Genomic DNA, 12,339 nt, shown 5'->3' on the forward strand with positions numbered 1-12,339 from the left:
GGGATGGCAGGAATTGATCTAGCTCAGCCTCTTCCGGTTGGAAACAATCTCTTTCAGGTTATACCGGGGACACTGGTCACTTTGGGATCAGTATTCAGTCAAAATCAAAGTGCAGACTCCCTGCACTTTGGGCCCCCTCTTCTCGGCTAAGGTGGCTCCATGTCAGGAAAGTGTATAGAGACAGAGAGAGTGCAGGTGCGACTCACAGACACAGACCCCAGTGCCTGTGACTCTGATGACTACTGCCGTCCACGGCAGGTGACATCTCTGTTTGCTCTCTGCTCCTCCCTGGCGTGGCTCCTAGTTTAGGGCCTGTGTAGACGTCAATGTGAACAAAATCAACTCCACCCCTGTCCTGGATTCCTTTTCATTTTCAAGTTGCAGGCTGTGACCTTTGAGCAACCTCAACGTCCTTAGTGAGCTAATCGAAGCCTTCCGGTGGCTGATTATCAGAGTTCCTTAAAACAAAGCTATAAATTCTGTATTAGTAAATGGCCACGATGTCATCACAGCTGGTAACATCAGCGGTATATCGAGCCGGTGATAGTATCGATTATAAATAATCATCTATCACAAGACCACCAGGAGGCATGGCTCCTGACGCTGCTGTGTTCTTTGTCCTTTCGCCCTGCCAGTCACTAGTACCTGAGCTGTACTATAGAAAAGCACAGTAGCAGGAGCCTGTGCTGGAGAGTCATCCGTGCAGAGTTTCTGGGCTGACTTCTCTGCTCCCACCCTACATCCCCGTAAGTAAGTTACTCTATAATAAATTCTGTTATATTACGTGGAGTGGCCTGCTTCGTTTGTTGGTCTTGATACGTATCCTTTGTGGTGGCCATCAGACCTTTGCCCCACCATCGGACAGGGTCTCAACTGCCTCTGCTGCAAAGTTGCTTCACCTTGCCTACAGTGACCTCCAGCTCTGAATAACCAGTCACCTTCTGTGGCCCCAGGAAGTTCTGTGGATCTCACTGTGCTCTGCGTGCCTAGGGCAGACCTGAGAGACCATCTCAAGACTTCTGTGCTTAGAATTCCTCCTCAACCACGTCTATCCTCTGGCTACTTGGCTCTATGTCAATCCAGTGATTTTTATATTACGCATTGATTCATATATCATGCATTGGAGCCAAGGAAGTGAAAGCAAGACCCAGCATTCTGGGAATGCCTCTGTCTTGGTCAATGCTGGCTGCTATGACAAAACTTCATGGACTGGATGGCTTAAACCTCAAATATCCCCACAGTTCTGCTGACTGGAGGTCCAAGATCAAGGTCCAAGGTTCAGATCCAGTGTCTGGTGAAAGCCTGCTCCCTGGTTTGTAGCTTCACATGGCAGAGAAAGGGGGAGAAGAGGGTGTGTATGTCTAGCCTTCTCCTCTTGTAAAGGCACTAATCCCATTCGTGAGATTGACTAACCACCTCCCAACAGTGCTACCACCAAATACCAGCACATTGGGGTATTAGGGTTTATACCTAAGAGCAAACATTCAGTCCATAGCAGCCCCAAATTATCTGTTTATCCCCCAAACTTCCCCAAACAGCACTTGAACCTGGAGTGGGACAACCATGACCACTGTTTCTCGCGACTTGCCTTTTTTCTCTCTTTTCCCCTGTCCTCCTCCTCAGACCTCACACACTGAAAGTGCTTTACGGTCCATGTTCACAGAACAGCCACGGGGAAAGACGTGGAAGGCCGGGGAAATATTTCAAGCTGTATCATTCTCATTCTGCACCTTTAGGCCTTTTATTTCTGAATTTCCTCTTGCCCTGGCAGTTCCCTGAAGGAAAAGTACCTTCATCCGTCAAAGGCTGATTTGATTTTTAGAGATAGCTAAAAGTGTTTGATGGCAAATCTGTTGAATAAAGGGGATGAGATATTTGGTCACTAGACTAAGGCAGTGGATCTCAAACTTTTTGAAGTTGTGACGCATTTAAAATCCTACAAATAATTGTAGAAACACTATATACAAATTTCTGAGAAATATGTTATAATAATTAAGTCAAATATTAAAGAAAAAAATATAAAGTCCAAGCGTGCTTTTATGGTAATTAAATGAAATAAATACAACAAAATTAAATTTATTCTAACATTAAGAAACATTTTTATGTTATATTTTTTGAGTTATACTTTTTAGAATTCGTAAAAAAGGGGTTAAAAAATTTAAAAAAGACAAAAATGTTATCTTTTTATATATATAGATATATTCTTAGTAAGATTTAGTAAATTCAGCAGGTCTCGGTGCAAATGTGTTAAGTTTTTTCGTTCTGTGTTTATGAGAAACGTGAGCCTGATGTGTCCTAGCGATTTCTTCAATGTTTGGGCTTATATTTGAAAGGCAAACTCTCATTTCCTTGTCAATACATTGAAGAATTCCTCTCTTTTTACTCTTAATTATATTGAGGGTAGCAAATCCTAATTCACATAATAGGATGTTGAAAATTGTAGTAAAATGTTCAAAGCTTTTTTAGATATTGCCACATATTCTTCTTTTATAGAAGTCCAAAGGCTTCAAGAGACAATTCTTTATGTTTAATTGTCAATCCACGATCAGTGGATATAGCTGTCAGTTCTTCTTCTTCTGTTAATGTTAAACCACAATCACTTGAAGCTTCCATGAGTGAGTTTCTAACCCAATTGTATTGTTCAGTGTTAAGTGATGGAAAATGCTATAAATTAAATTCTGCTCATCAGCCTTCAAGTCCTATTTTATTTACACTTAACTTTTGCCCACTTCCGGAATTGGATTCTTCAATATCATGCTTCTTTTTGAGAAATCTATCCATTTTATTTGGGTGTATTTATCTAAAAATAATATAATGATGTATTAATAATCAATATAGTAATGACGTGTTAACAAAAAGAGTGGTATTTCTGTAATGAAATGGTATAATAGAGTAACTATATTTATTTTCATATCTGGGCACATGCCACGAACCAGTACAGCTAGTAATTCCAGGTCCCGAGTGGGAATGGTGCAGAAATAAGAAAATACGGGGTCAGGAGGGCCCTGTAATTACTGCTGGAAAGAACAAAGTGTGCCCAAAAACCGCATCTTGCTTTATTTATAGGGCAAAGTGGGCCATTAGCAAATCAATGAGATCTTTGATCATGTTTCCAAGGCAACCCAAGACTTTTACCAAGTGCAGAAAACCCCCACCATACATATTATCTTAACTTTACACCAAACAAAGGATAGAAGAAACTTGCCTCCAGTCTTTCTGGGGAACATGAGGGGTAGTGCAAACAATCCAGCACCACAGCTTAACAGCCTTTTGCAACCTAATCAAGCAAGTGAAGTGGGGGTTTGGCAGACTGTCAGTTTACAGCCAATTCCCCACACCTCTGTCCCCCAAAAATCTAAACTCCAAAAACCCTGTTGGTTTTTTGGTCCCCAACAGGCACATATTTCTCTGGAATACCATAGGGCACACCTGGAAATCTTCTAGGGCGCACCAGTGTGCCCTGGTGCACACTGTGAGAACCACTGGACTAAGGCATTGATAGAAGAGAGGAAAGAGAAGAAAAAGGAAGAAAAAAGGAAGGGAGGAAGGGAGGAAGGGAGGAAGGGAGAGAGGGAGGGAAGGAGGGAGGAAAAAAGAATAGGGGAATTGCCCTGGCATATGGGACAGAAATGAACCGAAAACAGACAGGAGCTGGTAACATTTATCTTTTCCTGAACCGTCTCTTGAAAACCTATCTGACTGAATTATGCAACTTAGAGCTATATGTGCACGGAAGGACAGTCAAAACGAAACACTCCACGACCAACAAGCTATTGCTTATGTTTAACCTCTATGCAATGACATGACTTGTGAAAATTTAGCTTTAGGTTACTTCAGGACAAAGGTATTTAAAATCAAGAGTTGCCCTGCACGCTGTTCCCTAGGACTGGCCACTATGGTATTATTGGCCACCTAAAGGCTCTATTGGAAATTGTCTTAGTGTTTTCTCTGTTTTTTTTTTACAACTTGTAATAGACCACTGGCATAAATAGAGTAAAAGAACTAAGTTAAATACTCACCAGCTGCTTTTGTATTATTTTTAGTAGCCTCTTACTCAGCCATGAACCCACAGAGTTAAGTCTCCGGCCAACCTGAATTCCTCATTTCTGAGATCCTTGTCAATTCACAATGTTAAGTTGGCACTGTCCTCATTTTAAAGGTCATTGTTTGGTGTTAATGTGTAAGAGCCAAAATTGATGTAGAAGTTATATCCTTTTTTCCTCCCTTCATAACAATGTCATTAGTTCTTGTTCAATGGGCATGTCACATACCTTCCTGTCCTCTTAGAGAAAAATATTGCTCAAGCTTTGCAAAGTACTTTAAGACAGTGTTTTGAAGACCAGCCAGAAACTGAACTGTGAAGATTGGAGAGTCAGCTCTCTGGTCAAAATTTTTTAGAATAAAGATTCTCAAGGTCATTTGAATAAACTACTTAAGAAAATAATCGAGCTTGAAATATAATCTTCCAGCTCGGCAAAGTACTAGCTTTCTGACCTGAGTTCAGTTTCTTGACCACTTGGCACCTACAATATTCACTTCTAAAGAATGAATAATAAAACCACACTCCCGGACTCTCCCAATCCTGACTGGTTCAGGTGAGACTTACTGATAGGGGAAGCTCATCACCATCTTGCTGCCTTTCTGTCTATCGTACTTGTAGTGAAGTGATCTAAGAAATTATTCTACCTGGGGAAACTGGACTGCACAATGCATAGTAGGGCAAACTCTCTTTAAAGAATGGACAGTTTGGAGAAAGAAGGATGGATCTTGACCTAGAACTTACCTGGGAAAAAATGCGACCTTGTGGCCTGAGTATGCTCTGAGCCTCATTGTCATTACCTGTAAGATGCAGCAAAGCAACTAGCATCCTGTGACAAAATTAAATGCATTTTTACAGTGCTGGGTATGTGTAAGTTGGAAAACCAAAGTTTGATTTTAAAGCACGGTGAATGAAATAGAATGAAGCAGAAGATGAAAATGGAGAGAAAGCTACCAGGTCATGAAAGTCTCTGTAGACCAGACACTATTTGAAGAACTGAATGTAAGTGTAAGGGTTGAATCAGTCGGTTGGTTGATGTACTCCAGGCTAGAGACGATGGTGACTTGGATGTGAACACAATGGTGGAGGTGGTGAGAAGTGCTATGAGGTGGAGAGTGTGTGCTCATGTGCATGTTCTGGAGTTGGTTATAGAATGGCTACAGAAACATTGTTTAAATGATCCATCGTGTAGGGAAACAGAGAAATGGGGAAACAGTTGGGAAGTATATAGGGTTTAGGAAGTCTCTCTCTCTGGCTCTCTGTTATGCTTTCTGTCTCCTTTCCCCCTTCCCTCTCTTTTATAGGTAGGAGACACTGAAGTTAGTGTGTTGAGGGGATGATTTAGTAGAAAGAGATGAATTAAGGATGCAGGAAAGACAGGTGTGGTTTTCTAAAGAAGGATGGCTCCAGAATTAAGTGGAAGGTTTCATCCTTAATAGGAGCAAAGACACTTTGTTTATTGACAAAGGGGGCATGTGGCCTGACCTGTGGTGCCACAGTGGGTAAGTGTCAACCCGGAATGCTGAGGTCACTGCTTTGAAATCCTGGGCTTGCCCGGTCAAGGCACATATGGGAGTTGATGCTTCCTGCTTCTCCACCCTTCTTTCTTTCTCTCTAAAATAAATAAATAAAGTCTTAAAAGAAAAAAGGAAAAGGGGCATGTGTCTGAAATTTACTGATGAAGAAATAAAGAAATTCTTGTATGGTAGCCTCTATTTTATCAATAAAATATGAGGCAGCTGAGAGTGAAGACGTGGGCAAGAGGAGAGGTAGGAGGTTTGAACAACGAGAACATTCTGCAGCATGTTTCTGAGAGGGAAAACCACGCATAGGAAGAAGTGCAGCAGGATTGCTGACTGGCATTGAGCTCATTGGAGTGAGTGGTTCTGAATTCAAAGTGAGTGTAGTCGGCACCAGGGTTGTGTTGTCCTGTGGCCTGGCTCAGTTACTTGTGTGCAGGTGCTGAGTAGGTGTTCAGTTGTGCTTAACCTTGGCTGGAGTTTTACTAGGGAAATTGAGGAAAGGCAGTGGTGAGACTGTGGTTGCAGAGGAAGAGTATGAGGTTGGACCCTGAAATCTAAACTGAGTGAGAAGAAAAATAACCAAATGAGAAGGCAGATTTTGTGGGCCCGAAGTTGATACAAATTGGGGGTCCTTCTTAAAGACAAAAACATAAAATTATAAATATAGAATTAAGTGGGAGAGTTAGTATTTATTTAGAATGACAAAAACAATTATAAGAAGTTATAAATTTTATAAAGTTTATTGTTGGTTGATTTTATGTGTCAAATAGACTGGCTAAAGAATGCCCAGATGACAAAAATGTTATTCTGGGTGTGTCTAAGGGTATTTCCTGATGAGATTAGCATTTGAATTGATGAACTGAGTCAAGCAGATGGCCCTCCCCACCATGAGTAGACATCATCCAATCTGTGGAGGTTTTGAATACAACAACAAAAGTAGGGAAAAGGCAAATTCACTCTCTCTCTGCTTGAAGTGAGAGAGCCATCTTGTCCAGCCCTTGGACATGGGCACATTTACACTGATTGGGACTTATACCACCAGCCTCCCAATTACCAGGCTGTTGGACCCAGATGGAATCACACCACCAGCTTTCCGGGTTCTCTAGCTTGCATACCCAAACTGTGGGACTTCTTGGTTTCCATAACCATATGAGCCAATCCCTACAATGAATCTCCTTTACATTTCTATATTTATATATCGTATTGTCTCTCTTTCTCTAGATAACTCAGTTTGTTTGGGCCAAAAGACACTGTTCTGATTGGGCAGAATATATTATCTCTGGTTGGTTGGAGTTGTGCAGTTCTGATCGGATGGGAACTGCCTCAGTCCTATTGGTTAGAATAGGATTCCAGGAACTCCTTTATAAGGGCTGGGCTCCAATGGCAGAAACACAGTGCAGGCGGGCAGTTCAAGGCAGAGGCAGATAGTTCAGTGCAGGCTTCTCCCTGAAGCGCAGGCTGCATGAGAGGCCCCTGTCTAGAAATCGTTCTAGGCTCTGTTTTTTAAAATGTTAGCCCAGTTAACAACCAGGAGCCCTTTTTAGCAGGTGTCTTCTTTCTCAGGGTTCACATTTTGTAGCACAAAGTCAGGTAGGAATTGTCCCCTTGTCATGATTCAAGGGGAGACGACGTTGCACATAGTAGGAGGAACCCTGAAGCCATTACTACATAGCACAGCTAGTGGTTACGTTACCATAGTCAGAGTTGATTGTGAACCCTGTATGCCAACTAAACCCAGGATAAACGTACTCCCCCAAAACACTGTCCTTATACCCACAACCTCTCCAACACCATTTTACTGAAAGAGAGGCATGGTAGCAGACAAGACAGAGTGATGGGCACATCGCTCTTTTCACTATTGTTAAACATCTGACTACTTTCATTCAAGTGTCTCATTATGTCCTCGGCTCATTTTATTCTCTTGAATTGACAGTCATTTTCTCTATTGATTTTTATGTATTATCAATCTTAACACTTTGGCTTGTTATATTTTTTTTATTGTTTTTTATTTTTTTACAGAGACAGAGAGAGAGTCAGAGTGGGGGATAGACAGGGACAGACAGACAGGAACGAGAGATGAGAAGCATCAATCATTAGTTTTTCGTTGCAACACCTTAGTTGTTCATTGATTGCTTTCTCATATGTGCCTTGACCGCCGGCCTTCAGCAGACTGAATAACCCCTTGCTCGAGCCAGCGACCTTGGGTCCAAGCTGGCGAGCTTTTTGCTCAAGCCAGATGAGCCCGCGCTCAAACTGGCAACCTCGGGGTCTCGAACCTGGGTCTTCTGCATCCTAGTCTGACGCTCTATCCACTGTGCCACCGCCTGGCCAGGCTGGCTTGTTATATTTTAAGACACACGGAATGGTCTAAAAGTCACTCTGAGAACTGACCACAAAAACATCGGAGCATGTGAATCCTTTGCTCGAGATTTTTCCAGCTTTGCAAAGGTCTTTGCTGGGCGGGGGCCCTGAACAGTTCCCTTCTCTGTCTGGGAAATTTGTCTCTGGCTTGGACCAAGAAATCAGACGCTGTCCTTCCTGAGAAATCCGGGCCCTCTGCAGCTCCCTCCGCTTCCCCAGTTGTCCCTTATGTCTCCCTAGGGTCCCAGTATTCCCCCCCCCCCACCCAGTGGAGTGTGTGTGATGGGCAGGGAGGGAGGAGGGAGGGTGGGATTGGCCAGGAAAGCGTTAATCCAAACCTCTGGGTCTCACACTTGGGCTGAAGATTCCTCCTGCTTCTTTATGGTCTCGGAGTTCCCTCTACAGGGTGTGAGTGAGGGCTCAAAAGAGAAATACAGAGAAAAAGGGAAACTATGCTAATACTTTAAAATGCCATCCCAAACAACCGGACAAATGAATTAAAATAGCTTATGGGTATTTGACTTCTCAAAAGGCGAACAGCCCTCCACAGCAGCTAGTGCTGGTGATACTGAGGCTCTAATTCAACCTCTGCAGGGCCTGCCTTACTGCATTCAAAACTCCGCTTCCTAGAAAGGTCCACGTCACAGATCACCTTGAAACTCCCTCCATTGCAATCTCCCCGTCAGTGCCTCGAGGAGGCTGGTTAAACAGTAACTGTCTCTCTGAAACAGATCATTACCTGGTTTAGTTTCTAAAGTTGGTTTAGCAGTCTACTTACGGTACTAATGAAATCTGAGAGAAAACAGGTAGGTTTGGATGCTGACACACAGTCTGGAAAGCTCGGGGCAATGAGATAGTATGAGGGCATCAAGAAGAGTGGAAAATAAACCACATTTCACAATTTAACCTCGATCCAAATGTGAACCTTCACCTTTATCACATTGATTGATATTATGATTAGCTGCTTGGGTGCTGTGTATAGGTTTTAACATGATTTCAAATCCACTTGTTTATGATTTGAGTGACATTGTTACAATCCACTTGTTTATGACAAAGAAAACAAATGTTCCTTTGATATATGAATGAAGTAAGTCTTGCCAGGATGTCATCATTCTGCATCTGTTGTCTTTGAAAAGCTGTGAGCAGCCCAGTTGCTGAGGGGCCCTGCTGAGGGCTTATCGATAAGAACACTGTGGAGAAACAACTATTATATGTCAGGGGGACACTTAGACTATAAATACTGAGAGTTTGGGAGACGTGTTTGTGAGTTTCAGTTTGCACTAGGCAACTCTTCCCTAACCTAACAACTTTCCAAAAACCCTGGAGGCATAGGCAGTAGACATTGGTGATAAACCACCTAAAGGTTCAATGAAAGAGATTGCCTCCCCCCCCCCCCCAACACTGGCATCTTGTTCCCAAGCAACGTGCTCAAGCAACAGGGGACTTTTACTTTTGCAGGCAGCTGGAAATCAGCTCTTGGTTGAACACCCACTTCCCTGAATGTCTGCTCTCCTGAGTGCCTCTCCCCTGTAAAAAGTACACTTCATATTAAATTTGGACTTTATTCCTTCCCTTCCCCTCGCCTGGAGCAATAGTGTGATTAAGCTGTTATTTGTTTGGAGTATGTTATTTCTTTATTTGGCTTATTAAGCGCTATGTTCCCCTATGCTATCACCTTGTGAAATTATTATAATTCCCTCAGCGAACTTGTACTGGATAAATTGCTGGCAAATACAGAATCAGTCTCCGAGGATAACCGTGTTGCCTCTCCAGAACAGAAACAAAACACTTGGGAAGTAAAATTACTTATGAAGTTAGGAATTTAAGGGGAAATATTTTCAATTTGAAAATTTAAACAACTCCCTTAAGATAAAGTGTCATTTAAATAACCTATTTCTTCTTGTATCTGGAAAAGAAATAAGACAAACCTAAGTTCTCCCACTTCCAAATTAACACCTGTAGGAACACTAGATAGTAGAACCTAAAATATATGCCCAAATGAAAAAAAAAGATCCTTCTCACCCCAATTTATTCTTCAGGAAATGGATAATTATATTCTGTCCTTACAAGATTCTTCAAAATATGGGATCCTCATGCAATTATGTTATTTAGAAACAAAAAATCTTTTCAGGAAGTAATATCGTTTGTTCGAAAACTGGCTGACATCAATGTTCATTTGCCATGCTAACACAACAGGTGGGAAGCCAAGGAATTGTTTTCAGTTTAGTTGAAGTATAATTTACATATCACAAAATTCATCTATTTTAATTATGCATCTTGGCAAGGTAAACTTATATAGTCTGGCTCCCCATTATTAGAGTCACGTATGAGACCAATTCCACCAACCCCAAAGTGTTACTACCGCTTCGCTGCCCCTCCCACCCAGCACCGGGCAGCCACAGATTTGCTTTCTGTCTCTCAGCTTTGCTTTTGTGGATCCACAAATAGAGTCATACAATGAACTCCCTTCCCTTGCTCTTTGGATTCACAGAAGGTCTTTGGGGTTAACCCTGTCATTGCATTTATAGTATTTTGGTTTTGCACTTAATTCTTTTTATTGGGATAAAACATGCCATTTAAACATAAATTTACCATTTTATGCATTTTTGTTGTGATTGTGATATTATGATTAATAATAACAAATATATATTTGGTCTTTGTCCCCGTTTCTGGCACAGAGCTCTGAAATCTGTTTGAATTCCCTGAATGAGGAGAACAATAAATATCTTTTGCTATGTTAATAAGGTGACTTTTGAAAAGCTCCTTCAGTCACCTGAAGATGAGGGATGGTTGCCAAGGGAACCCAACCAAGTGATTGGAAGGGTGGAATTTTCTATCTCACCTCTAGGGAGCAGGGAAGGGCTGGAGGATGAATCTGTTGCCAGTGGCCAATGAGTTAATCACTCATGCCAATATAATAAAGCCTCAAAAACAAACAAACAAAACAACCACAAGGACAGAGCTTCTAGGCTGGTGAAGGTGAGGAGAGACGAGGGAGAGCAGCACACTTGCAGAGTATGCCTTGTCTCATGTACGCTTCTCTCCATCTCACCATCTGACTATTGATCCGTATCCTCTAATACTGTTTGCAATACGCCAGTAATCTAGTGAGTAAACTTCCCAAGTCCTGCTAGCTGCTCTTGCAAATTAATAAAAACCAACAAGAGTGTTGTGGGAACCTCTGATCTATAGCCAGAAAGTCAAGAGCACAGGTAACAACTTAGGCTTGTGATTGACATCAGAAGTGGAGGGCAGCCTTGTGGGACCGAGCCCTTCACCGGTGGGATTTGATGCTATTTCTGAGTAGTACCAGAATTAAACTGAATTATAAGGCGCCTAGCTGGTGTCCAAGAATTATTCTTTGTGTGGAAACATCTCCCATGTCTTACTGGTCTTACCTGATGTGGCAGCAATTTTTCATAAGAAGTTCTCCCTCAATTTGTTGTCTGCTTTTGGTTATTCTCCAGTGTCTTGTAAAGGTTGTTTTTAATGGTTTTGTCCAATTTTCTACTAGTTTTCTGCAGAGGACATGGAAAAAGTTTTCCACAGATGTTATCATACTTAGAAATTTACAAGCATAACTATGTGATTGCAAACCTCACAAACACACTTTTAAACAGCAATACGGAAAATGATTAGGTTGTGGAGTTCTAACAAATACAGAACCTACAGGATGAACAGCAGCAACAGATGTTTACCTTAATGTTCTGCAAATGGTGCCCTGGTTGTCTAAAGAGAAACCCTTCTCTCCACTTCTTCCTTTCCTTCTTTTATTTTTATATTGAAAGTTTTTTTTCTCTTTTATTCTTTTCCAAGTGAGAGGAGGAGACATAGAGAAACAGACTCCTGCACGCACCCCAACCGGGATCTACCCAGCAACCCTGTCTGGGGCCTATGCTCTACCCATCTGGGGCCATGCTTACAACCAAACAATTTTTAGTGCTTGAAGTGTAGGCTCCACAGAGACATCCTCAGTGCCCGGACTGATGTGCTTGAACCAACCGAGCCATGGCGGCGAGAAGGGAAGAGAGAGAGAGAGGAGGGGGAGGAGTTGAGAAGCAAATGGTTACTTCTCTTGTGTGCCCTGATGGGAAATCAAACTTGGGACATCCACATGCTGGGCTGATGCTCTACTACAGAGCCAACTGGCCAGGGCCACTTCTTCCTTTGTAATAGAATCATTATGTGCTCACATAATGTAAGATATATTTCATATGCACCTTTCTGGTCTCAAGAGATAAATATTGATTAATCATGTATAATTATAGTAATTCATATCCCTTGAGAGTTATCACTATAGGCATGGACCAACCTGGCCAATGAGACAAAAGGAAAAGTCTGCCAGGTGGCTTTTAGAAAGATTTGACTTTCCCATATCAGGAGACATAGGATAGTAATCTATTCACTGCCCTGCTT

The sequence above is a fragment of the Saccopteryx leptura genome, chromosome 3 (assembly GCF_036850995.1).
Source record: "Saccopteryx leptura isolate mSacLep1 chromosome 3, mSacLep1_pri_phased_curated, whole genome shotgun sequence".
NCBI classification, from domain to species: Eukaryota; Metazoa; Chordata; class Mammalia; order Chiroptera; family Emballonuridae; genus Saccopteryx; species Saccopteryx leptura.